The sequence below is a fragment of the Chinchilla lanigera genome, unplaced genomic scaffold (assembly GCF_000276665.1).
Source record: "Chinchilla lanigera isolate Chin_1 unplaced genomic scaffold, ChiLan1.0 scaffold00019, whole genome shotgun sequence".
NCBI classification, from domain to species: Eukaryota; Metazoa; Chordata; class Mammalia; order Rodentia; family Chinchillidae; genus Chinchilla; species Chinchilla lanigera.
The window spans coordinates 19970699-19998679 of record NW_004955420.1 but is presented as its reverse complement, the minus strand read 5'-3'; the positions used below and the strand labels follow the sequence as shown (position 1 = coordinate 19998679).

General features: G+C 40.9%; 1 long non-coding RNA gene across 1 annotated transcript; it reads left to right on the top strand.

The window, feature by feature from the left end:
• The first annotated feature begins 79 nt into the window (after positions 1 to 79).
• Positions 80 to 25602, top strand: LOC106148374. Its single transcript, XR_001233766.1, has 3 exons — positions 80 to 314; positions 21482 to 21611; positions 25167 to 25602. It is a non-coding gene; the product is annotated as an uncharacterized LOC106148374 (long non-coding RNA).
• Positions 25603 to 27981: the final 2379 nt, after the last annotated feature.

The window sequence follows — 27981 nt, the reverse complement described above, 5'->3', positions numbered from 1 at the left end:
CGTCACGTCTTCACTGTAGCAAAGCTCGGCCTCTGGAATTCTGAGAACTAATTTGCTATTCGGTGACATAAGAGGGGGAGTGCGCTTTGCTTTCCCGGGGTCTGGGGCTAATTCTTCCTCTCTTACCCATAAACTCGGCTCCTCGAACTAAATACACAAAAGGGAACGAGAAATTTGAACCACTGGAACAATGATATTCCGTATAGGAGGGTTAGAGAGGGGAGTAAGGGGAAAAAAAAAAACAATAAACACCACAGCTCTTTCCAGCTAGAATATTAGGCACCACGAGAAAAATATTTGCCAAGCAGTTTTCGGTGGGTCCATTTGCTTTATTTTTATTTGGGACGGGACGGGGAGAGGTGGGGGATGCTTTTGGGTTCTGACTTTTTGTTTTTGGTGTGGTGGCTTGGAATTGCTGGTGGTTATATTTTGATGATTTTCGGATTCTTGCTTCTGATTTTTTGCCTTTTGCAAGTTTGTGGTGTTACGTAAATAATAGGATCCGTCATCAGCTGGGTTTTGGGGTGTGTGTGTGTGTGTGAGTGTGTGTGTGTGTGTGTGTGTGTGTGTGTGTGTGTGTGTTTTCTTTCCCTATCTAATCGCTCAAGCATTTTAAAGATGTATTATTTCCGTACTGGTACTATTGGAAGTAGCTTAATTTCTGGTTATCTGTGCCAATCCCAACCCCCACTTTTTTTCTTCCTTCGCTGCGATTTCCGTTTTCCTTTGGACTTTTACTGAAGGAAGGCTCTCCTGCACTTGAGAGAACTGTTCAAAGGATTTTAGTTCGGTTTATTTCTTTCCAGGACAGCAAGCAGTGGATTTGCTCTTTCTCTTATTGTAGACTCTTAGGAAATTTCTTGTTGCTGCAAGAAAAGCGTGCATTTAGGTATGTGTGTGCGTGTAACCTACAAAATTCTGAGCCAAATACATGTTTGTGTTTTGCCTTTCCTTGAGGTCTTGAATTTTTCTTCCCCGCTGAGCTCGTTTCAAGGTCGTTGTAAAAAATCTCTTCAGTCTGTTGAAGGGATCAGCCGGAGGGAATTCTAAAGGCCTGCCGTGCCAGTATCTCAGATACTGCGTGTATTCAGAACAGACTGTGCTACAGCTAAGGCGCAATCCTAGGAGCACGGTCCTCTCAGCTGTGGAGCAAAGTTGAGGGGAAGAAGAGAGGGGGAAATCTCTCTTCTTCTTTATTCCTTACCTTTAAAAGGCAAACGCAGGGCAGAATCCTTTCACTGTGGGCCCTGGTTAGTTTGTTCAGAGATGCTAGCTTCCCTATTTAAATGTTGGTTGGGGTTTGTTCCCCCTCTTACTCATCCCTGAATGAGGGAGACTCTTGTTTCCTTTATGTCTCTCTGTTAAAAGAAGGGTGTGAGGGGAAAATAATATTTCAGATTCCTCAAGAATTAACCCAAAACATTTGGACCAGAAGCAGATTTCAAAGGTCAGGCTGTTCTGAGCTTTGGCTAGAAGAGTCCTTTAGGCGACTCACGAAATCCTGAATGAGTTCTTAAAGGTTTTAAAAATTTTCTTCACATGTTAATTTCTAGTAAAGATATATCCCCAAATAGTCTGCCTATTGCATCCTCAAGTTTGAGTTTACAATGGGGAGAAGGCTGCTGCTTGTTTGCTAGGATATTGGAGACCTCTTACGCTGACAGTTCCGTAAGAAGTTTCACGTATGCCAAAGAATGCTATTGTCAGTGTACCTCCCCTATACACACACACACACACACACACTCCTCAAAAGGCTGCTGTTGTAGGTTTTAGAACCAGAGGAAGTACAAAAGGGTTACTTTCCACACGGCCTAGAGCTTAAGAAATATGCTTAAGTGTCTGTCCCTGAGAAATGTGAATATTTTAATACATATTGACAGATGGATTACTTGAGCTTCTGCAGGACTTCTGAAAAATATACATAGGCCTAATCCTGTCACTGTCGCTGAAATGAGCATTGTACCCGCAAACACACATGACTTTGTCAAGTGTGGATTCTCGATGCCAGGAGGCAGAATACCTCCCTTTTTATTGAAGTCCTCTTCCCTCTTGTTTTGAAGAGTTTTAAATGAATCCACTGGACCCAAAATGATACCCTGATTTTGCTGAGGTGGTTTTCTTTGTGTATTTATGTCTGATTTCTAGCTATTGTTAAGAATAAGCACTTTAGAGTTTCTCAGATGCACCTATGTGGTTTGGTATGTGAATTATATGACTGTCCTGGTCCTATAATAGGGTTACTTTTGTGATATTTGGCCACTTTTCTTGTCAGAACTGCCATCTGCCACATCCCCGGACCCCCACCCCAAATTTTTAACACGCACAGCGGGTCCCTCTCCTGTTCCCATTGCCACTCCACTCTTAGCCCCATGGGGGCGCTGCCGAGCAAAGGGAAATCTGCTCCCTCAGGCAGAAGGAGCCTAAGTGGGGGCTGGGTAGGAATTCATCCTTCTCCGGCCTCAGCCCTCTTGAATTCTCTGCTCGGAGACTCAGGAAGAAAGATAACCCTCCTTTATAGATAGTTAACCCCAGTACTGGGCACCTCAAACCTTAGCATTTTGTTTCTGATACCAGTGGCCAGAGTCCCACGTTTTCAGTGTGTTCACATGCAAAAAAAATTTGGCCAGAACAGGAGATCCATTGAAAAGGGATTGAGTAACGGGAACTAAGAAAGATTATTGAAAATATTCTAGACACTTACTTTTAGGTGAGCCTCTTTTGCTCTCACCTGAATGACTGGTGAGGAAAATTGTGCACCTAAGTCTCAATCTCTTCAATTCCTAAGAAAGTAACTTCATCAAATTTCCTACCAATTTAATTTCTGCCCGAATGTCCTCCCTTCTACTGTGCCTGGTTTCTGCCCAGTCAGTCCCACTGGCATTGTGATGAGGGCCTCCCTCTGGCAGAGTTCTGTTTTAGCAGTGGAGAAAGGAATGACTTGAATATACTCAAATACTTTTAAATCGTTTTAAGAAGCCCTGAAGAGTGGTCCCAGGTCTGGGATCTTATGAATGATTCCTTCAGACTTGGGGACACTGTGTATGAACTAGTGACATCATATCATGGTCCCTTGTTGTTAATCCTTGGCAGACCAGGCCAGCTACTTTGCCTCATGGATTGAGCACAGGAATAGGTTCCTGATTACAGCTGCTGGGCAAATGGGAGCTTTCTTACAAAAATAAAATACCCTGGTCCTAATATTACATCTATTTAAGGAAAGGAACATGCCTTACATCCAGTTCCCCTCACAGAATCTTCTCCACAATTCAGTTCTAGCTAAAAAGGAACCTGTCTTGGAATAAACATGGTCTGATCTGTCCTTCTTCCTTCTTTCTGCTCTCCTCTCTTTTTTCCTTCTCTCACTCTCTCCTTCTCTCTCTCTCTCTCTCTCTCTTTCTCTCTCTCTCTCTCTCTCTCTGTTTCTTTCTCCTTCTTTCTTCTTTCCCTGAGAAAAGAGGATTAAACTACTGAGTACTGAACCTAGAGCTTTTACCTTGAGCTGCCACCCCAGCCCATCTGGGACTTTTACTTGTTTGAATTTTTTGCTTTTTGAGACAACGTCTTGCTATGATGCCAGGCGAGGCTTGAACTTGCAATCCTGCTATCTCAGCCTTCCTCACCTCTCAGGAGCTCAAAACAGGAAGTGGGTTTTACCTGTTAGGAGCCTTTAGTACCTTGGTAACTCTTTAAATGAACAGATCACAGGATTATAGGTTTGGGAACTGGAAGGAATCTCACAGATCACTCACTCCTCCAAGATTCCTTTTCCCAGAGAATGGACTGGTTCCTCACAAGAGATGTGTACAAAACCCTAAGGACACAACTGAAAGTGGATCTGTGTGGTTTGATAGTCCTGTGTTAGTTTAGAAAACCAGTTGAGCTCATGTCTGGGTTTGAGGGTAGGTATCCTGTTTTCTTTCAGAACTAAGGAAAACAAGCGTACCTCAAACCCTGTGTAAACTATAAATGGATTGTCAGAACCAGCTCCTGGTAACAATGAGTATGCCAGTCTTGATGGATGTTTGGACTTGGTTATGCTTCTAACTTATGCTGCCGTACTGGACACTTTACTTTTGATGAATACTAAAGATATTATCTATCTGACTTGCTAAATTTTACCTCTTTCATTTCAAATACTTCATTTAGAGCTGTTTTAAAACAAGCTCTGTATGATCCTTGGATACAAGAAAAAGTTTCTCAGTAAGTCTTAAAGAAATTGAGACCAAGGATGTAGATTAGTGGTAAAACACCTGCCCAGCCTACTCAAGACCTTTGATTCCCAGCACCTCCAAAAATATTAAAGATAAATCAAGCAGAGAGTTTTGAGACATTTAAAAAAAATAAAGAGGATGATTTCCAACCACTGACTTCTGAGACGGAGGCATCGATGTTTAATTTTGATCCATATGCTGAGAGCTTTTGGCCTTTATTATTCTGAGATATTTTCCCCCCTTTTGCAAAACCTTTCCATCCTGATTCAGAGGCCCCCCCCTCCGCCACCGAACACTGCCTTTCCATACTTTTCTCACCTACTTGAAATGGAAATAAATATCTGCAGCTTAAAATAGAGAAGCGATGGGGGTGGGGGCACGTAATCATTTGTTTATTGCATTTGATCACTGTTTTGAATAACAAGGTTTTCACTTCCTATGAAACCTTAGCATGAGGGAAAGCAGCAGCTGGACTCGGAGAGAAGAAGGCAGGAAGGGACTGGAGTGTTTGTAAACTCAAGAGTGGCCGCCCGCCGCCTGCCTGCCTGCCCTGCTGCTCCTAGCTGTCTTTACTACCTAAGGCTAGAAGTGGAAAAACTTGATTTGTGTGTTGTGCCTGCATTTTTTTTTTCCTTTCTTCTTCTCCACACCGCCCTCTGTACACCTGACCATCCACAAGCCTATCTGCTGCTGGCTCTATGGCAGGGAGCGCTGGAGAGCAGAAGAATGTGCCCAGGGAGGGAGCCCTCGGTACTTTTCCATTCACATCTCCATAGTGGCTTTTCTTGTTTATTTCAACCTCCACCCGCAGAAACCTTTCAGCTGCCTGAAATTCGAGTCATTAAACTGCTCCCTGAGGTCAGACTACAGAGGCCCGGTACGTGTTTCCTACATGTCAGGGTCCATGTAACCTATGTGCATACAGGGACCTAATCCTAAGTCCGAGGGAGCGTGGTGAGAGGGAGGAGAAAAAACAAAAAAATAAAAAAAATAAAAAACTGGACTTGTTGCCAAAAAACCCTTGGTTTCTAATTACAGCTCTGCCTGGAACTTTTTATGGAACGTTGAGCGAGGTTGCCTGTGAGGACTCGGTTTCCTCAGCTGTGTGAGCATGACCTAGATGAGTGCATTTCTGCTCTGAGTTGTACGCCTGGACATCTACACGCACATTTACATAATTTAGGGCGTGGACGAGGAGCTCTGTGTCTGTATACAGGGGGTGGAGCAAGGGGTTAAAATATAAACTTCTAAGAAGGCAGTCCTACAATCCTCAGCTCTATCAATTTTTAACCAATTAGAGACCAAAGTCTGGGATTATGCTGAGTCCAAAAGCCGATTAAAGATTTTAAATGTTAAGAGTTAAAGGAGGCAGGTTTTTAAGACCTTGTACCTTTGATCTCCACCATTCATAATGAGAAGTGACACTTCCCAGGTGTTTTTGCTGCCCTATAGTTCTTCTATTTTTTTTTTTTTCCTTTTTGTTTTTGGCAACTGTCCCAGTCAGTGATAGGAAGGAGATGATACTTGTTAACTGGATAGTCTTTACACCACTAGCTCCATGTGGATGTGGAAAATATTTCATAACATTCTGAAGAAGGGACGGAAGAGGGGAGGATGAAGGGGCGGACCTAGAGAAGATCCCGGGTAAGAAATATAGAACTGGCTCAAGCATCACTGCATAAAAAGTAATTATTTAAAGTCAGAGGAAATAATAGATGAGGAGTTTGCCCTTAAAATATAAAGAAGAGAAAGAAAAGGAAGCAGTTTTGCTCTACCAGACCAAACTTGAAAGCAATGAAATAACGCTTTCTGTCAATATTTTCTATACCTTTTCCGTTTCCATGCTTTAAAAAGAAAGGTCTAATTTTTTTCAGGTCTGATTGTTGATCTAAGGAGGTTAGGAGAGCCCATCATCCTCAGAAAATAACAAAGTGACTTCTGTGTATTAGCAGTGACCTTCCTCTACTTAGACTGCCTGGGATATTGTACCTGTGTGTAAGCAGGGATATAGTCTACTACACTACCGCAGTGCAAAGCCACTGAGAGGCTAGACATAACAGCTAGAACTGTCCTCAGCCTTATGTAATATAAAAAGATGTTATAGCTTTGGAAACTGAGGCTCAGGCAGAATGCATTTGTCACATGGACTGTCACTCACAGAGCTGAATCCAGAACTTTGATGGCTGTGTCCTAAACCCACTCTGCTTTTTACGTGGTATATTATGGAAACAGGATTATAATGGGCAGTCTCACAAAAGAGTCATTTACTGTGTGATCACATTCAGAAAAGGCCTCAAATTTAGACTTTTGACATTATCTCCACTGGGTTTGCGCATCAAGCTGAGTGGTATGTGAACAAGACTGAAGAAATACCATCATATACAAGAACTACCTGTGGGTCCCAGGGCAGGACCATAGTTTCTTATGGTACTGTGATTTTTTTTTTTTTGGTTTTTCTCCGGTACTGAGAACCGAACTCACGACCTTGCGCTTGCCAGGCAGGCGCTTTTGCCGCTGAGCTAAATCCCCAGCCCCATGGTACTGTGATTTAATACTGTTCATAAATCTATGATTGTCTGGTAAATAGTACAATTATTCTTATGTGTGTGCTGGTGTTACAAATGCAAGGCTTGAAATGTATTTGGCTTAGAAGCAATGACAAGCAGCAAGCATGCCTAATGCTCAGATCTGGGTGTCCAGTGCTATTCCCTGGTAACCAGAAAGAAGGATTCCTGGGAGAAGTGGATCAGTAGACCTGGGCAGATAGTATACAAAATGAGACTGGAACATCATACAGCACCATACACAAGGGAATTACTGAAATCAAAATGACATTGTAGGGGACATTTCAAGGAGACATGAGAGCCTCTTGAAGGGCTCCCAGTGGCCAAAGCTGAAATAACTGAGGAAAAAAATGGAATATGTTTTGTATTATAACTCAGAGTATAAAATAACTATCCATAAGTCCACACTAATATAAATGCATCATGGAATAAATTAATAAATAGGCAAGAAGAGACCAATATCCCATGCAAAAGAATATCAAGTAATTCATATAGGTACACGGTCCTCTAAGAAGGGAAGCATAAATCCCACTCTCAACTATGGGCTAGATATAGTAACGTCTTTCCAGAAAGTTCATTATGGAGAGGGAATGAGGGCAGAGTACCTTAACAAAGGAAAACCTGACAAACCCCATTCAGCCAGCCAATCAAAGTCAACAGTGATAAATCATGTGGCTGGCATATCCTATTGGCAGTCTTCTCGTAATAATACTCAACCTAAGCATGAGAGAAGCAGCAGAAAAATACTAATAACAGGGGCATCCTACAAAATAATTAACTGTGCTGAAAACAATCAAAGTCATCAGAAACAAGGAAAGTCTGAGGATATGCCCTGGCCAACAGGAGGCAAAGGAGACATGAAAATTTCATACAATGTACTGTCCTGGATGAGGTCACAGAACACAGAAAGGACATAAGAGAAACCTCAACAAAACTGAATCAATGACGGACTTTAGTTAATAATGTGTCAAAATTGTTTCATTGTTACAAATTTGCTAATTTAAGATGCTAATAAAGGGAAACAGGCCAACGTGTCCTCTCTCTCATTTTATCAATTTTTCTGTTAACCTGTTTTTAAAATACTGTTTTAAATTTTAAAACTGTTTTTAAACTAAAGTCTGCAAGTTGGAAAATTATATACATCTGAAATTTTGGAATTTTTTTCAACAGCAGAAACCTCCTAAAACCTCTGAAAGTCCTGCTTCCCACTCAATCGTTTTCCTTACATAGAGTCCATGAAAAGGGGCACCTCACTCATTCTTTCATTTTGCTAAATTGAAAGCAGTTTAGTTGCTGCATGCCACCCTCTGTATAATGAGGCATCAGAAAAGCACTAGGGAGGTGCCAAAGGCCGGCCAAATGTCATTATGGGAGTAGATGACTCAAGCCACTTTATCCATCCATATAATCAGCATTTCCCTGTGGAAACCTTCTGGTGGAAACAAGGCCCTCAAAGACCTTGCCATCAGTCCACATGGAGCATGGGGGTTCACTGCTGAGGTTACAGGAGGCCCAAGTGCCCTCTCTAGGGTGTCTGCTATTTCACTGCCTAACTTCACTAGAACCAAAGGTCTCAGAATTGTAACTCAAGATGTCTAGAGAGGAAGCGTGGATCAGACCCCATCACTCTACAAATCTGTCTTCATTATTTGCATCAAACCTCATAGTCTAAATCCTGAAAGCCTCGATCCTCATCTTTCAACTCACTGGTTCCACAGTTGAAGATGGTCCAGAAAGGGAAGGGACTTAAGACCAGTTGACAAATTCATGGTGGAGTTGGTTCCCATCAAGTCCATCTTGATCATTTGTTTTGCTGCAGTGTCTACTCTACCACAATGGAGAACTACTACTACATTGATATACATTATACTTTCAAAAATGCTTTGCTCACTTCTAACACACTGTCAGTTACTAATGGCTTTCAGTTCTAATGCAGACCCTGAGTTTTAAGTGTCTTTTGCCCTGTTCCCTTCACCTTGCCCACCCTACCAGCCTCTCTGCCAAGGATTTATACAATCTTTGAACCATCACTTACATTGGTGAAATGCAGTGAGATGGAGTCCTGCTAGTATGTCAATTCACATGACTTTTTCAGAGATCTGCTTGGCCCCGTGTACCAAGGATCATAAATGCAGTCGTGCTGTTTGACCCCATAATTCTACTTCTAGGAATACATCTTCAAGGCATGATTCCACATTTCAGGGGGAAAAGATATGCATCCTAGCATTTTATCTAACAAAATATTTGAACAATGCACATGTCCCATTATGACTAGGTTGGGAGAAGGGGTTCCTGGAGATAAATGGTTAAATAAATTACAATGAAATTAATTCTGAAAAAATATAATTAAAAATATGTATGACGTATAAAGTAAATGGAAATAGGATGCGTATATACACATATGCCATATATATATGTGTGTGTATAGCATATTCACAACTATATTTAAAAATGCTCTTCATTGAAAATAGGCTAGATATAATAAGAATGCATAATTAACAGAAATATTTACAGTGACTGTCTTAGGGTAGTAAGATTGTGGGTACTTATTTCCTTTATTTTCATATCTGCCAAAATGTTAATGACTATCTATCATCTATCTCATGCGCACACACTTAAGACATGAAAACCCCTAACTGATGTCTTTCAAATGCAGATAATTATTCACAGTTATGAATATTTGACTTAAAGTTGGAGCCACCCACAAGTGTAGGGTCCACAGCAAAAATGAGAGCTGCCCACACATTCATGAAGCGGCTCTCTCACTCGGGATGACACTCATCTCTACAACAAGAAAAGAAACAACAAAATGTGATCCTTTCTGTGTGCATTGACAATAACAACATGAAGTAGATTCTGTAGTCCTTTGATCTGTCTTTCACTCCCTTGGTGGTAGTGTGATTATCTTGTTTTTTCATGTTTCACGGCATTTAGAAATGTCAAAGGGTTTCCTGGTTACTATGCTATCTCTGTGAGGCCACTCCTGGTAATCAGACCTTCCTTGGGTAGTTTTGGGTTAATAAGTCATTTATTTTTTTAAATTTTAAGACATATTTGGCTAGCGAATGTGGAGGACAAAAATTAAAAACAATAATCTCAGTGTTTCATCATCAGAGAATCACCAAACTGTTAAGAAATTTGGGAGCTATAACGTTATTTGGGTTGCTGGTTCTCAAACCAAGGCATGGGTGTAGACCTCAGAATCCCCTGGGGGAGGAAAGGAATACAGGTCCAATAAGCCTTTTCTCCCTTAAGCCACTGATATGAGTCCTCATGCTCAGCTCATTCTATTCACGTATATACTTCCTTGTTTAAACACACAACTGTCTTTTGTAGGGCAGACACTGCCTTATACGCTGGGGCAACACATATGACTAAACATGGGGCCCTGGGCCCCAGAGGAAACATTTTCTACTGAGGAAATAAAGATCCAGAAAGCTTTTGAAATTTGCTTTAAGTTACACAAAAGATCGTGCTGGAGCCAGGATTACCTGCCAAATGTCCTGACTCCGAGCCCAGTAAAACTCCACAGCTTCTTTGTAGAGGCTGTGCTCTGACCCCAGAAGCACTGAGTCCCTCCCAGAGCAGGTTCAACCTCTTTAAGTGATCCGGTATTGATTAGAACAAAGTGTAACCCAGCCACCTCAATGTACCATCCAGGGAAAACCAATACCCAATGTGGGAAGACCTTCAAAGACTGGTGCACATACCACCTCAGCTCTCTACACTGTCGTTGCTATGCTAGCTCAGCACTCAGGTGAGAGATTCACAGCTAAGAATGAGCACAGGGTTAGGCTTCAAGCCTAGACTTGCACTTAACTCTTGACAGCCCATCCCCTTCTTACAGAATCTAGGCCCTGATTTTTATATCTTCTTGCTATGGACAGACCGCTCAGCATTGTACTACTCCAAAACATACAACCTCAAGTGACATTCAGAGTGTGAGCTCCAGAATCCACCACCATTTGTAGCAGGAGCTAGGCACCTGCTAGATCTTGATGCCTACTCAACCACGTTCACTTAAGCCCTATGGGCACCGCAGAACTTGGGGTCATCAACCCCTAGGCAGTATTTTCAGGTTCTAAACCTGCATCCAGACTATTTCCATGACAGCCTAGAGACACAGGCCTGGCCCACCTCTGGGGCGGGCCCATCTGCCGGGAGTTGTCAGGAAGGACACGTTGGATAGTCTGCTAGTCCACAAAACAACAAAAAAATACCTGTGAGGATCAATTTGTAAAGAAAGAAGGTTTATTCTGGCTCACAGTTTTAGAGATTTCAGCCATCCTTGATGGGCTCTGTTGCTTTGGGCCTGCAGCAAGCCAGCACACCCTGGAAGAAGTATGTGATGAAGCAAAAAATCGTATACATCAGAGCTGAGAAGCCAAAACAGACAGGAAATGGAAGAGACTAGAGGCCCCCTATCTTCTATAAGGGCACACCCTCAAGACCTCCTAGCGGCATCCACCTCTGGGAGTTTCACCACTTTACAACAGTGCCAAGCTGGAGCCCCAATTTTTAATACACAGGCCTTTGGGGGAACATACTAGACCCAAACTGTCAGGTACAACGATTTGTGCATAATGCCACCAGATAAAATTTAGCAATAGTAGAATTCATTGGAAGTTCAGCAGCTTTCAATGAAATCATTAAAGAAAACATGAAATCATTAAGACCAACCTTGCCTTTTGGAGGCACAAGCACTAAAAATGCTCAAAAGAAAATGAGACAGAAAAGGATTAGTAATGATGTTATAAGAAGATGTGATGACCTGATTGTGAATTGATAAATGAAGCACAGCAAGTGTCCCCTAAACTTTTTGCAGATTCATCACCTACCACAATTTCCCACACCAGACTCTGAAGCATTCCCCAGGGACTCATGCATTTTCCTCTCTTCCACACCCATGCCTGATTTCTGCCTTTCCCTGATAAGCTATACACTCAAGGATAGGGAGGGGAACATCCTTTTTGTTTTCTTAAAATTGTGTCCAAAACACAATGCTCATTTTGAAAATGTTGACTGGGTGAAAGTAGGTAGAACTAAAAGAAAAAAAAAAATTGATGTGAAATCTGAGGATCTGAGTTCCAGTTAAAGTTCCACAACTGACTAAATTCTGTGGGTCTCAGTTTCTTGTTCTCTAAAATGGTAATTTCTGTTGAGGGAGTGCATCAAAAGATTCCCATGAGAGTTAAGTGCAATGGAAGGAAAAGGGCTTTGAAAATTAGAATGCAAATACAAAGTGGTTGTTGAATGACTGAATGCAATAACAAATGAGTGAACCATCACTGTTCTGTAAAGTCATCAAGTTATTTAGTAACACGTCTGAAGATTCAGATTATATCTGGAGAACAATGTCATTGAAGAAGTACCTTGTCTTGACTTCGTAACCATTCTTAAATATGATTATTTCACTTCTCCAAATATGTTAACCCTTTAGGCACTGGAAGACAGAAATGGCAGGGAAGGATTCATACTGATCCAAAGAGAATAAAAAAGGTCATCAGATATTCGTTTTGTTCTTCAAATGCAGAATTAGGAATGAACTATTTTCCAGTAGCGGGAACTGAAATCCAGTATTAGATCCTCCTTTTTGGTACCTTCTTCCTCTTTCATCCTCCTCATTTTACCTTAGCTCTTCCCCACCCGTCTCCTGCACCCTAAAGGAAAAGTAAATGAGTTATTTCGAGTTAGCTTCAGTCTTAGAAAAAAGTACAGGCAAAATCCAAATTTATTAGGGCTGTTTTCTAGGATGACCAAGATGACTCTTTATAAGATTTCTAAGCAATTGAGATGATAGATAAATTATCAAAGTAAGGATTTAGGATAACTGTCCACCAAAAGCCTGAATGACAGGAAAAGTGCTGGCCTAACTCCATCCTAATGAAAGAATCGCTATATTTCTCCCTCCCACCTCTGTAACAAATACAGAGTGGATCCCACGAACATTGACGTGAACATACGATTCTGAGCAAGCTGTCCTTCAGAGGGAGGAAAACAACAAGAAGTGTACGTGCTGGAAGGGGTGAGGGCTCTCCCGTAACTGAGCTAGGCAACAAGCAAGCACATGAAACAGTGGATGTTTGTTAGAGTTAAAAAGATAAAAGAATAACGACTTCAAAGTGCATCTCCTGCTTTCTGTAGTTCGTATCAATAAGAACCTGAATGGAACAGGAAATCCAGTGGACTGCACAGGTATCGGTGAACAATCAGTTCTAAAGGGGCTGGTGGTAGATTGTGCCCAGAACTGGTAACATATCTTGCCAGTTTTCCCAACTCCAAGCTCACTTATTTTTGGATTTCTACAGGCAGCAGGGAGAAAATACTAATATATATGGCATGAAAACTACAGTCTTGGACACACTCCAGAGCAGGTGAGCTAGGACACAACCGAGAACCTCAAACAATGATCACCAAGAGTGAGGACAACCAACTCTCTACATGGTTAGACAGACTCTCCCTTTTCTTTTTCTTTTCACTCACCCTGCTTCTAAGACCTCTCACCCACCAATACCTGGGGAAGCCACATTCCTGCACAAAGCTAAGGGAACAAAGCAACTAGCTAATACACCAAGGAAGGAGCAAAGCAAAGGAAATAGCATACCAAGATGCTTTCCTGAGCCTGGGACAGCTCAGTAAGAGAATTGAGAGGTATAAGATTCAAGCATTTAAAACTGAAAAATGCAGAGAACCAGGACATATTCAACTGTATTTCCTTATTTGATCACCCATTAGGTTGTATTTTTTTCAGCACAAAATAAACACCTATTCATACATTCAGGTCTTACTAATGTGCAACCACAAAGGTTATAGACTTAAGTACCAATTATTACTTGAGGACTTACCCAGTGCTAGCCTTTGCATAACCAAAAAACAATTCAGAACCATTTCTAAAGGAGCTTATATTTCTAGATGAGAAGACAAGCATTGCACCATTATATCCACAGATGGGTATTTTATCACAAAGGAAACTGAAATTCAGGTCATAAATAAGGTAGATGAAACTGGGCAAGGACATCATATACCCAGATGTGCAGAGTAAACTTTCAGCTGAGATTTAAAAGAAGAGGATGGGTTAGCCAGGCCAAGAGTGGTAGGGAGTGTGTGCCAAGCAGAGAACACAGAGGTCAAACAACAGTTTTAAAATGAATTAAACTATGGAATGTTCAATGACGTGAAAGAGGCCGCGTGGTAGAAGATAGAGTTGGGAGGAGAACAAGGAGCTAGATCACATTGTTCTTCTTAGATCAGGGGCAGGAATTTATTGTTTATTCTAGGTGCATCGTGAAATCATTTAAGGTTTTTATGCAGGATGGTGACATGATCTGATTTATGTTTAAGGAAATCATCCTACCTATTATGTGCAAGAAATGGGCAAGAGGTTCTTTAAAGAGAGTATTGTAGAAGCGCTGGTGAAAGATAAAGGAGTTTGGGCCAGGGAGGTGGCAGTGTAGGTGGTAGGTGTAGAAAGATTTGAGACGTGCTTTGAAGTTAGAATTGACAAGCTTTAACAATAGATCAAACCGGGCATGGTGGTGCATGCCTGTAATGCCAGCACTCTGGGAAGCTGAAGCAAGAGGATCGCAGCAAGTTTGAACCCTGTCCAGGCAATTTAGTAGTTTAGTGAGACCATGTCTCAAAAAAAAATCTAGGAATGTAGCTCAGTACAAACATACTGGGTTCAACCTTCAAAATAAAAAAAAACAAAAGTACACACAGAATAATCATTTGAACAGCAGTGGGGGGAGGACAAAGAGATCAAAAATGAATCCCAAGTTTCTAGATTGAAAAGCTAAATGAATATGCTTTCATTCACTGAGTTAGAAGCACAGCAAAAGAGAATCTTTCTTTTGAAGGAGGTAACTGTTCAAAGTCAGTTTGGAACAGCAGAGGCCTCTCAGGGAGGTGTCAAAGTGTTTCTTGGGTGGGTATTCAAGAACTCAATTCAAGAGATGTCAGTTTGGAGACATAAATGTGGGAGTTGTCAACTTAGAGGGAGTACTTGACAAATTAGAAAACAGTAAAGATAAAATTGTCCTTAGAATTATTCAAGTTCAACCTCATTTCTCAGTTTACAATGCAAATGGAACCCAAAGAAGAGAAATCAGTGGTGAAAATGGTGCTGATCAGAGAGAAGGTCTCTGTTTGCCAAGGGCAGGGCTATTTTCATTTCGTAATGCAGTCTCAACATTTGACATCAAAATGGCTGAGACTATTAATCCCTTTGTATGAGACGTAATTCTGTAGATGTAGTTCATGGTACCACACTCTCCCCCATTTCAGAATCTCTCTCTCTCTCTCTCTCTGTCTGTCTCTGTCTCTGTCTCTGCCTCTCTCTCTCACACACACACATATACACACACAGTACTAGAGGAGTCTCTGTCTCTGTCTCTGCCTCTCTCTCTCTCTCTCTCTCTCTCTCTCTCTCTCACACACACACACACACACACAGTACTAGAGGAGAAACTCAGGACCTTTCACTGAGTTACATCCCTAGCACTTTTTTTACTTTTTATTTTCACACAGAGTATCACTAAATCACACAGGCTGAGCTTGAACTTGTGATCCTCCTGCCTCAGCCTCCCAGAGTGCTGGGATTACAGGCCTGCACCACCACACTCATGCCAGGAATAGTGAAAAAGGTTGTAATTTTATTTAGTAAAAATACAATTAAGACATAGAAGGTATTATAGTGTAAGTACCTACAATATGTGTAGGTTTATGTATATACATTTGCATATGTTCCATACAATTCAACCAATATTTAATATGTACAGAGATAGAAGATGAGGTCTCTGCCCAACAGCAATCCAAAGCTATTTCAGAAAGAAGGTGCAGGCACGCACACAAACAGTAGCTAGTGCTGTCACTGAGCTACAACCAATATACCTTGACTATAACAGTGTGATTGCTTTAGACTAAGAATTCTACATAGGTGTAAGATTTGAATAAAATAATAAAGTCATGTCAAATAATGAACATACCCTTGAAATAATAGACATCAAAACAATAGGCATAGCTTTGAAACAACAAAATCTCACAATTTATAGATCACTTAGTATATACTGATCTAAGTATTTCATATTTGTTAATCTAGTTATCATAATATGGGGTGTTATAATATCATAATATGGGGTGTTATAAAAATCTGACATTCAAATATGGATTCCCATTTAACAGACTGTAAAGTGAAGCACAGATGGACTTACCAAAATCAGACAGCTAAGAGTTGGATTTGAACCCTAGCCATCTAAGCATTGCTTTTAGGTAGTACACTCTATCACCTTAGGAATGAAGGGCACAACCTCAACAAATAGTGGGAGAAGGAGCGAGGGGGAGAAAGTTGTCTTAGAAAAAAGAGAAGAGCTGAGAAAATAACACAGAGATTGGGCACACACCTATTAATGCCTTGGTATTTTATTGAGACCAGTGAACTGTTTAACTGTGAAAAGCAGTTCAAAACCTGGGCATTTAACTTTGTTTAACTTTCTACAAGTGCCTTTCTTTGCATCATGGTACTAACAATTAAATGCAGTTTTGCTCACTAAACTGGGCAAAGTCCCGTGCTATCCTTTTCCTAGGTCTTATAATTTCATCCCCACCCACAAGAGCCTTGGTAGGTAAGTGGTATTGCATTTCAAAAAGAAAAACAATTCAAATTCTGCATTTGATCTCTTTTTTTGAGAATGCTAGTGGTTCCCTATGAGGCATGTCAGTTTTCAGCCTCGTGTTGCACACACTCTTTGGTGCTTAGGAGCCCCCAGGGATGGAGTTTACCTGTGCATTAGCATGTGTAGCCTCTTTAACAGTGGAAAATACCAATTAATATCCTTGCCAAAATCTTCCACTCACTCTTGCAGTTGGCCAACCTTTGCTGCGTGGTGAAAGTCAACATTTAAATATGAAAACAGGCTTCTGTTTCCAAAAATTTAATTGCATTATTAGGAATTAGTTGAAACTCGGCTTTGTTCTATGTGGGGAAAGCTAGCAATAAGCCTGCCCTTAACACCCCAGCCTGCCTCGCAATTCAGAGCAATTGCTACAATACTTGGTGCAATGCTGAACCGTACTGCTAGCAACACCATGTCCAGCTCAGTGAGTACCCATTGTACTTACAGTTCTTGGGGCACAGTTCTAGGCCCTTCAAAGAGACTATAAATCAGTATCTATGGAAAGGGGCCAGCTCTATCGGTGGCAAGTACTGTCAAATGTAAAGAAAGACAATCAAGTAAGAGCTGGGTAAAAATTCACAGCCAGCCCCACGGGCATCCAGGGCTGGATTCCTACGCATCAGCTTTGTTTGTGCATGTTAAATCTGGGAAGAAGGAAGACTGTCTGATCAGTCCTGTCGTCTTCCAGATTGGAGAGAAAGTCACGACCTCAGCCCAGAACCACATTTAAGAGAACAACAAAAAAGAAAGATAAGATAACTGAAAGCTTTTAGTGCAAGAGCAAGGAGGATGGATGGAGTGAAAACTGGGATGTTTGCTCTCATTTTCAATGCCAGGGGCATAATGAAGACCTTATTCTTGAGTGCTGTTTGGTTAGAGACTCTCAAAAGAGTCTTCCTTGCATGTCAATTATTAAGCCATAGGTGTGTGAGTATTTCTGTCTGTGCCTCTGGCCTTGGTTTGCTCATCGGTAAGAGGCAATAGCAACTGCTACCTCGAAGATATTCTTCTGAGGATTAAGATGGGGAAGTGCAGTGAATGGCTTGCAAACATCAATGTGTAGAGACTACACTGTCTTACGTACTGCCGGCTAGCCTCACCTTCAGGTAAAAATATAAGCTTAGACAGACTCATTTAATGGAAACTTCAAGACCATCTGGCCAACACCTGAAAGTGAGGGAAGAGGCAGTGTGAGTCTTGCCCAGGAAGGTTCTTATACTGCTCAAGAGAGCTCAGGAAGTGAGATGCCTGGGGATTTTTTTGTTTTCCAGAGAGTGAAATGTTGAAAAATACTGTGAACACAGGAATCACTCCTCTGAGCCTTTACAACACAGACTCATTTTATTCCAACAGGAGTTGTATGAGGCACAGATCTTCACTTTATAAGTCAAGAACCAGAGGTTCTAAATGTGAACAGCTTCCCTGGGTCAAAGGGCCAATAAGTTGAGGATGGATGTTCGAAGCAAGGTTAAATAAATCCAAACACATGTTCTTGAGTGCTGCTTGGAAAGAGACCCGGTACCATCTCACCATGTTATCTACCTCCCTGCAAAGGCCTATATCTGAAGGTTTCCATAGCACCTACAGAAAATAGTGGTGGCCAGGGAGGAAATGTTTTTGTTTTTTATTTTTTTTAAAAAGTCTGCCTCTGACTCACTGCATAACCCTCCTTTGTACTTCTCAATTTTGTAATCTAAAATGGCTAAACGTACCCAATGACCCAGTCCTCTTTTACCCCTAACATGCTGCAAATGGTGAGTCACACAAAAAGAAAACTTTCCTCCTTTACTCTGAATCTATGTGGCTCTTAATTACAGAAATCACTTATTTAAGATTGTCCCTGTATTTTTTTAGTGGTTATCTGAGCTTGGTGTATCACTCCATCTGTACATTGATCATCTACCCAAACGAGCTCATGTGATTACTGAGCCATACTATTATCACACATGTCAGACATAGGTGAGTATAAATATTCAGTTAACATTTATTATGTGACGGTTAACTGGTAAGAAGCTGTAAAAGTATCACCAGTAAGTTAAAATCCAGACTGGGATTGCCAGTCATCCAAAAAACATTTTATCATTTATTATGCCACTAGTGAAAAAATATCCGATGCTTAGAAAAACCACTGGACATTGCTCCCAGCTATATTATTCTTATTCTCTTACTGAGAATTTAAGTTGAAATCCTGGTTTCTCCTAAATTGCTTACATGCCCTGCTAAAAGAAAATACTCATGGTACACGTCAGTGGCCTGACGGGGGCTGGATTCATAGCTTTGGATGTACACTGTCCTTGTTTTCACTTGTAGAATTGTACCTAGTAGCTCAGTCTGTTGTCTGTCTGGTCCTCATTTTAGACTTGTGTGTTAACTCACTTGTCCATCCTCAGCCACCCAGTGTGTGATAATGGTATGGCTTGGGAATCATGTGAGTTCGTTTGGGTGGATGATATCCCATTGGCGCTTAATTGTTTTACCAACGTCTCTGAAAAGGCGACATAGGACAAAGGCATCAGACCTTGGAGCAAAAATGGTTTCTTCTCACTCTGACACCAAATGCCTGTGTGACTGTGGGGAAGTTATTTAACCCATCTTGGCCTGAGCCGTCTTATCTCTAAAGAAGGGATCCTAATAACTAAATTACAAGTGTGTATAATAATGAAAAGAGAAATAAGCCACAGTATTTGTGCAAGGGAATAAACAGTGCCTTGTTTAGATCTTAGCATCATCTTCAGGAAGATCCATCCTCCAGTCTCTCTTCCTGCATCACTCCCATGTTCAAAAGCCAAAGGAAGGCTTTTTAAGTTAGTCACTGATTTGGTACCTTTCACCCCCTTGTTATACCATTGAGGTCGATAATCTGCGTACGAGCCTGAGCAATGATTTCATTGACACACTCATGCTTTAACTAATCTTTACTGTAGTTGTCTAACTCGGAGGGTGACGTATTTTTTTCATTTGTTACCTCCTTTGATCTTCACAACAGGCTCGTGAGAACTGTGAGCCAGTGTGGTTATCCTTCTTTTGCAGGTGATCGAGCTGAGGGTTAGAGAGGTTAAGTAGCCAGGCCAGGATCCCATTCTAGATTCAGGGAAAGGACTCCCAGTTCCACCCATGTGCTTTTTAGTGTATCAACTGCCATGGAATTTTGTCACATACTCAGTGACAGTCAATAGTACTGTGGAAGAAATGAAATCTGGCAAATAAACACAAATGGAGAACAGGTCAGTGAGCCCAGTCCTGCTCATCTCCCTGGGCCCCACAGGGCCTCTGTCTGTGTCCCTGTCTCCCCTGCCCTCCTGCCTCAACTCATCTGTTTGCTCAGAGATTCTATGTGCCAAGGAGCTTAGCTCAAATCCAGGCTCCTCCATGAGGCGTTTGGCCAAACACTCCACCCATTTCTTCAACCAAACATTTGCTAACTCCTTGGTACTGCGCTCCATTTGCTCTTGTGGAATATTCTTCTAGGAAGGAGAAATCATAAGTTTCACAGTAAATATGTGTGGTATTCTTGATGGTAATAAGTGCTGGAATAGAAAAAACTATCTCAAGGAAGAGGCATGGGACACTTCTGAGGGGAAAGACGTAACTTGGGATTGGGTGACTGGGAAAGGCCTCACCAAGCAGGTGACATTCGATTAAAGACTGAAAAAAGGTGGAGGAGGAAACATTTTGGACATCTGGGGTAACAATATTAGGCAGAGGGAACTGCAAGTGCCCCGGCCCTGAGCCAGAGCATGCCTGGAGTGCTTGAAGAAGGGCACAGAGGCTGGATGGAGCAGAGAGGTGGGCAGGGTAGTGGACGATCAGGACACAGAAGACTTCATTATGTACACTTCATAGGGTATTGGCCGGCTTTCCTATTATTCTGTGTGAGTTGGAAAGTCATTGGGTTGGGACAACATCTAAATTTTGTTTCCACAAATGCCTTGCCCTTCCTAATGGAGTAACTTAACTTTGAATCCAGGACATGGACTCTGGAACCGAATTGCTTGTGTTTGCATCTTGATTTTGCCACTTATTAGCTAGTGACTTTGCCCCAAGTACCTTGCCTAAACCCCAGTTTCCTCATCCGTAAATGGGAACAATGATATATTTACCCCCAGGCAGTTAAGATTAAGTAAAATTATTATACATGTAAATTATCTTGCATGGTGTCTGACACGTAGAGTGTAAGTTCAATAAATACTAAGGGTAATAATAAATGAATGATTATTTTTAAAACCCGGAAACTGTTTTAGAACATACTGTGCAATGTTTCAAAAATCTGTCCTGGGATATCTAGATGGAGAGGTCAGTACCAAAACTCTGACCTGACATGTCTTGGGAGATTCAGGAATGCTTTTTGTACTAGTGGGAGTGCAATCAGGAAAGTAGAACCACAAGTGATATGGAATTAGAGATTCATTTAAAGAATTAGATCTTACACAGCTGATATAAGGTCAAAAGAATGTGGGATAAGTTTTTAAAATCCGCTGAAATAGCAATGGGAAAGTATTAATAAATGTGTGTATGTATGAAATGCTGGAATGAAACTTACCAAAATGTTCATAATGAACATCTCTGAATGATGAGATTATAAGAGATTTTTTCTTTCATTTGCTTGCTTTCTAATTTTGTACATCAAACAGGTATTTAAACCAGAAACGTATCTGTGAACATTTATTTTTCATTTATTTCTTACCTTACCTAGTTCTTTCCTCTAAAAAATATAAACTCAGTGTATTGGAAGCACTGAAGTTATAATGTTAGTTATAGGGAAAGGACAAGGGTATGAAATCAGAGAATATCAAGCTCTGAAGTGTCAAAGACTAGATAGTCCAGGTCTTCATTTGATAAATGATGCCTATACAGTCAGAGATCACACAGAGCCTGGAGAGAACCTAGGACTTCACACTCGTAGCTATGCGCTCCTCCCCATACCTTAATCTCTCTGAGATCTAACTCATGCTTGATTTTATGACCCGGATAAAGATCAAGAAATAGCCCTTAATCTTAGCCTTATTTGGTAGGAACTGGAAAATTTCTCTCATAGGCATCTACTCTAAAGCAATCTGCTTTCTTCAAAACCCTGGAGTGCCCACAGCAGTATTCTGATCACCAGCCATCACTTCTGTTCTCAGGATTCCAGCGGCAACTCAAGAGGTGATCAAACAGTGAGCTTGGTACGTGGCCTATCTATCTCTTCTCACTCATGCTGGTAACAGATGAGCTTGCCTGTAGTTACTTCCCGATCTCAACAGAGAGCTCGTAAAACTGGCTGTTGCTCCAGAAAACCTTCCTACCAGTCAAGCTTACATGTAACTGGCCACTCAGCTAAAATATGTAATGAGCCAAGAAATATGTTTTAAAGTGCGGTTTTAATGCACAGTATTTTATTACTGGTGTTAGCCAAGTAATTGTGAGCCAGTGAATTTTCGAAGCTGTCTTAAAAAATAATCCTTTCCCTCGATACTCAGATACAGTAGAGAAAGAAGCATGAGGCCATGACTTTTTTAAGTACCTATTTTTCTTAGACTTTTTAGTAACTTTGTGGACATCTACAATCTGAGGATTTATTTGTAAAAGATTATTTCATGGGAAGTATAAGCAAGCTATGGGTAAAAACACAGTAAATCAAAGAAGTGAAGACTATATTTTGATGCTTTTATCTCTCAGTTTTACAGCTTTAGGCAAAGAATTTCACTTCTTGCCTCTGACTTCTCCCATAAAAAGATTGGGGTAATATTTATGCTTGTATTTTCAAACCCTACTGTATTATTTGGAGGCCAACAGGGTGAATATGAAAACATTTGAATGTTATTATTTTAAAATCATTCTTTGATTTTAGAATCAATTCTAAAATCTTCTTTTATTTTAGAATCAATTCTCAATAGAATCAATTCTTAATGAAATTAGTCTTCTCCGCACAGTGAAATTGGTTGCCAGGTATACAATGTTCATATTTCTGAATGGTTTGAAAAAGAAAGTGGGAGAAGGAAAAATAAATTATTCTTTTCCTGGAAAGCTCTGTTATTTAATCTTCTTGTTGAGATGGAGAAAAAAAATCCTAGCCACACTGTAGGGAAGAGAACACAGATTTCTCTTTGATGTCACCACTCAAGCAGTGGTCAGTATCACTTCCTCTTTTTCACCAACAGATCCAAAATTCTTATGTTTGGGCTTCTCTAGTGACTACCTCAAACATTTATGTCCCCTGCTTGAACATGTACCATAGCCTAAACAACCAAAAGAAAGAGCAGTGTAGCTTGAAAGAGGGTGGAAAAAGAGAGATAACAATGTATTCTTTGGAAGGATGATAGTTAGTGAGACTTACTGTAGTTTAGAATCAAAGAAAAGAGAGAAAAAGGTCACAACAACCCCAGACAGGAATAAGCAGAAGCAGAAACATGAGCACTGTGCTCCAACTGGTGATGTTACCACGCATTTGTGGTTCCTGAGAGCGAGCACAAGAGCAAGCCAGGCTTTCACACCCTGCCCTGCATTAACAAGCATAGACCTGGACTTTCAGGCACAGTCCTTCTAGGGATGGGCCTTTCTTCCCCATCGTGGGTTCAGCCTGAAGCCAGGGTGAGTCCTGTAAAGGTCTGAACCCTTCTTGATCCACACACATTCAGCTGCCATGCCTGCCAGTGCTGCTCCTTAATCCATCCAGCAAATCAACACCTACCCAGGGGAAGGCGTGAGAATCCAAGGAGGCATATGACCCTTTAAAGAGCCAAAGAAGCAAGAGCTAGGGCAGGAAGCCTGTCCAGTAGCTCTTTCAATGTGCCATTCTTTAACTCCTGAGTCATTCTCCACACCCCACAAGTTCAAACTGAGACTCAACAGCCTTACCAGACACGGAGAGATGCTGCGGGTGCTGCTGCTTTTTGTACAGCTAGGGTGATTTGCCACAGTGTTGTCCCTGTTGCATTTCAGACATTCTCATGAACCCCCTTTCTCATTGCTGATTCCCAGCTGGGTCAAGGGAAGACCAGTCTTGTGCAAAACAAAGCCAGAGATCACTACCCAGTCTTGAGCCTTGAGCAGTACAGGCGCAATTATACAAATTTGTTGATTGATGCAGGCTCAGTTGGGAAATACTGTATTTTAAGGAAGTGCAACCTTTTAACTTCTGAGTTGGCCAAGGAAGCATGCCAAGAAAGGAACTGGATTAAGCTATAGAACAATCCAGCGAGCCGCGGGCACTGAGCTGGGCACAAACCAAGCAGGATACAGAGAACCTCAGAGGATCCAGGGAGAAGTGAGCAGGCAGGTAATTGTCAGGTACCACAGCAAATACCAATAATGTGATCCTTCCTCCACCTACTTGCCAGATCCAGGTTTGGGCACGTTAGTTGCCCCTGAACTCTTTTCCCCTGCCACAATGCTGCCATCTATGTTTAATAGAGGTACATTCCCCAGGCCTTCATGGCTGAGAATCTTGGAATCCTGGTATCACTAGTCTGACAAGACTTAGCCCGTGTGCAGAATTACCCTCTCTCCAACAGGTTTGGACAACTCATTTTTAAAAATCTAAATATAAAACCCATTACCTATAGCTTTAGAATTGGTCTGATAAGAGAGAACCATAGAACTGGTGAGTTTAGAGGAAAATAAGTGCTTACTTCTTATTTGAATCTCCAATATAACTCCTCTACTGAAGCATCCTTTCAGACTTTTCTTTGATATCTCTAGAACAGAAGACTTTCAGCCTCTCAAGGTGGCCCAGTTGATGGCTGGCCATATTTAGAAGTGGGACAGTTCAAATTCGTGCTTATATACTGACTTAATTATAGGAAAGGGCTCATCCCAGTGAGAAATCATTTACCAGTGATATTTGGGGCTATGTGTGGTTGGTGACTTCAGTGGATGCAAATAGGGTCCATGATTAAAGACTACACCCCAACTCCAAACCTATATATAAGTCTCTAATCAGCAGCATGAACAAACAAAACAATCTGTTGCATCCAGGGCTCCTCTATTGCCAGGACTAGAGAAATAGTCACAAAAGAAGATTTAGGTATGGATGATGAAGCCTTGTGTGAGAAGCAAATTTTGTTCATAGGGAAAGGAGCTACCTCTGACTTAATTTGATTTTAGCTTTTAAAACATCATGTGAAAATCAGGCCAAATTCATACATTTTGAGACATGAAGATGAACACTTAACATCTCCCAGCACGTCCCTGTATTTTTATTGAGTTTCTTTCTCTCACTTATCTTGAACCTTTATTTAAATCGGCAAACTTTTCCAGAAAATATGGTAATCGATTTCCTTATCTTAATGCTAGAAAATTGAAATTCAAAAAGGGTTGGCACTTGATCCAAAGTCACAGAACCCTTCTGAGATGAAGCCAGAACTGAAGCCTATAATCCAACTCCTACCCTACTGTAATATGCTGAGTAGGTGTAAGTTGTGGTGGTCTTGATAATGAGCTGTAGAGGCAGGATCTATAGAAAGTTTTATGGAATAGAAAACTGAACCACTTTTTCTTGGGTCCCCAGGTGGCAACCTTATAAATGATGGGTTGCCAGCATGCCTCGTAAAATATCAATAAGCAACAAATAAATAGCAAACACTGTGTATCCACATGCAAGTATATAAAAAATCGTACCCATTACAAAAACTGCTAGTGATTGAGCATGCATTATATTCCAAGAATTTCCCACACATGACTATCTCTCATCTTTCTAATGATCTGTATGTAAGCTTCATAGTAGTATGATTGCTTTTCAGGTGAATAAGCTGAGGATCAGAAGACATACAACCAATATGGCGGCACTAACATCACAGCCTGGTCTTCCTGGCTCCAGAACCTACCCTCTTTTCACCATGGCTACCTGTCTTTCCTAGATTATCTCAAACCTATGCCCCACTCACCAACAAATACATACATTTTATTTGTTGCTGTGTGTGGAGCAAAACCTTGCAATTTTTTTCAAATGACTTGACTTGGACATCTTAGCCAATTTTGGTAGTATCTCCCTTGTTTTCTATTGTATTCTTCCAATTTAATGCATCTTAGAGAAAATAAGACACACTAACATTCTAGCATCTGGTGGTGAGATGCAATGTGTGATATATGAACACAAATAAAAGAAATAGTAAAGTATTTGTTCATAATTTGAAAAAAATGATATTAATACAGGTTTACAATAAATAACTATCTTCAGAATTTAAAATCAGAACATTTTCATGTTTTTGCAGCAGATCCAAAATTTGGTTATAAATTCTTTAAATAAAAATAAGTTTTGTCTTTAATGCATGTATATTTAAGATATACATCTTGGTGTTTTAAATCCATCTTTTAAACAAGAATAAAATCAGAATTGCCTTAAGAAAGAAATATCTACTTTTGAGGTTAGAGTAGTATTTTTATATGGCAAAAGTAGATCATGATTCTGATAGGTTCAGTGGTCTTATAAGTAAAATAAAATGTGACTGTGTGATTTTAGTTGAATAATTCTATGGCTGCTTTTAAAGTTTGGTGTGGGAGTCCATAAACACAGAACATAATGGTCCACTTGGAGTTTTGCTACAGAGGACAATTGTATTATATGGCAGTTCAGAGAAGCCCTGCTTTGGACTGATGGAAAAACTCTCAGTGTTGTCAATAAAGTTGCTATAAAATGTAATGTGTGTGAGTTATGGTCTTATTTTATATCCAAAGGAAATGTAAACTTCTTTTCCTAAAATTCACTGAGGATACTTCATTTTAAAAATACAGAGCCAATCATAGAAGCAAAATAAATTAGCTGGCTTTGTTTGTTTGAGACAGCATCTCACTGTGTAGAGACCAGCCTTCAGGCTGGCCTTGAACTCTTTGATCTTCCTGCTGCAGCCTCTCAAGTGCTGGGATTACAGGCATGCACCACCACCCTCAGTTTAAAAGTAGATAACTTTTAATGTCTACTTACAATAGTACTTACTATAAGCTGGAGAGGTCATAGGTATTAACTTCTTGGTCATTATGACAGCTCCATGAAAGAGAAACTTATTGTCCTCATTGTTACAAATACCCAAGTTTACCCAGTCTCAGCGTGAGGAAGCCTTTGTTCAGAGCTAGAGAGTAACTTCAAGGCCTGGGATCACCTAACACAGTGCTGTGCTGCCCCAAATGAATCCTGGCCAGTGGGAAGGTCATGCCCAGATAGTAGCCCACAGCACAAGTCCAATGTGCATTGAGTGTTTGAGCAGAATCTCTGTGGTTTCTTCCACCCCAGTGCTACCATCTTCTTTACCAGATAGAGCTTCCTATTTTGATGTGAGTCATCTAGTTATTCTTCATGATCTTCAGCTCAGTTTCCTCTTTCATAGGAAGCTTATTCATGCTCAGAATTGGGTTTCTTTACCGCTCACCTCTGAATGTTTTGTTCATTGTTCTCTGAGCTTGAATAACACTTACGATGCCAACAAGATCTACTCCTTCCTAGACTTGGGAAACGTCAGTTAACTCCCATCTTGCCAAAATGTAAGGCCCGCAAAGAACAGGACTCCTGTCTGATGTATTTTTCATTCCTGTACCATCTGTCCAGTACAAGCAGCCTGTAAAAAAATGTGGAGTGGGTGACTCCCCTTTTTGAGGACTTTCTGGACTCTGCCTTCCCCCCGACATCTGCTCTAGTACTAATTCTTTCCATCATGAACTTAGCGATTGTTTGCTAAGCAGCCACTACCTGGAAGGGCGTGTGAGCTTCTGTGCCTTCTGTGCTCGAGTGCCTTGAAGAGTCACACTTTCTTCATTCATCTCCCTGATCATGTATTCAATTAACAGACCTTTATTGAGCACTTCCTATGCTAAACACGTACAATAAGGGGAGACATGAGTGTTAAGAATTAGGACTGGAAATCCCTGGCTTCCTACTTAATTTCACCACCTAATAGCTGTGATCTTGGGCGACTTTCTTAACCTCTTTGATCCCCTGTTTCCTCATTGCTAAATGTGAGTATTAACCATCACACATGTTAAGGAGTCACTAAATGTTATCAATTAACTGTTCTAATGGCTTGGTAAGTGGAACCAAGACAAATCAGATACAGTCCTTATTCTCAAGGAACCAACAAATTAATGAGCAAATAAATTATTAGACTATGGGATACAAATAAACATGCCAGAGGAGCACAGATTAAGGTAGAGATGATGTACAATAGGGGAAACCAGGGAAGGCTCCCTCTTTTGGAGGAGGCTGCCTTTGAACAGGTTGGGACCTGCAGACATGTAGGGGACAGGCATTCTGGGAAGTAGAAATAGGCAACAAACAAATGGAAGGACTAACGAGTGAGCTCATATTCTGGGCTTCTGAGTCAGTAGGCAATTAAAGAGACAGGAGTACAAGAGACACAAATGGATAGGCCGAGAAATTCCTAGAGAAAGAGGTGGAAGATATCTTGGAGAGTCCTATAAAAACCAAGCAAGGAATTTGGGTTTCAGTCCATACGGGCCAAGAGTGTTTCTCTGGGATTTGTGTGCCTCATTCTCTAGTTTCATTTTGTTTTCAACTGCGGATGGGTATGAACATACACATTCTCTTTTCACATGTCAAGTCATTTA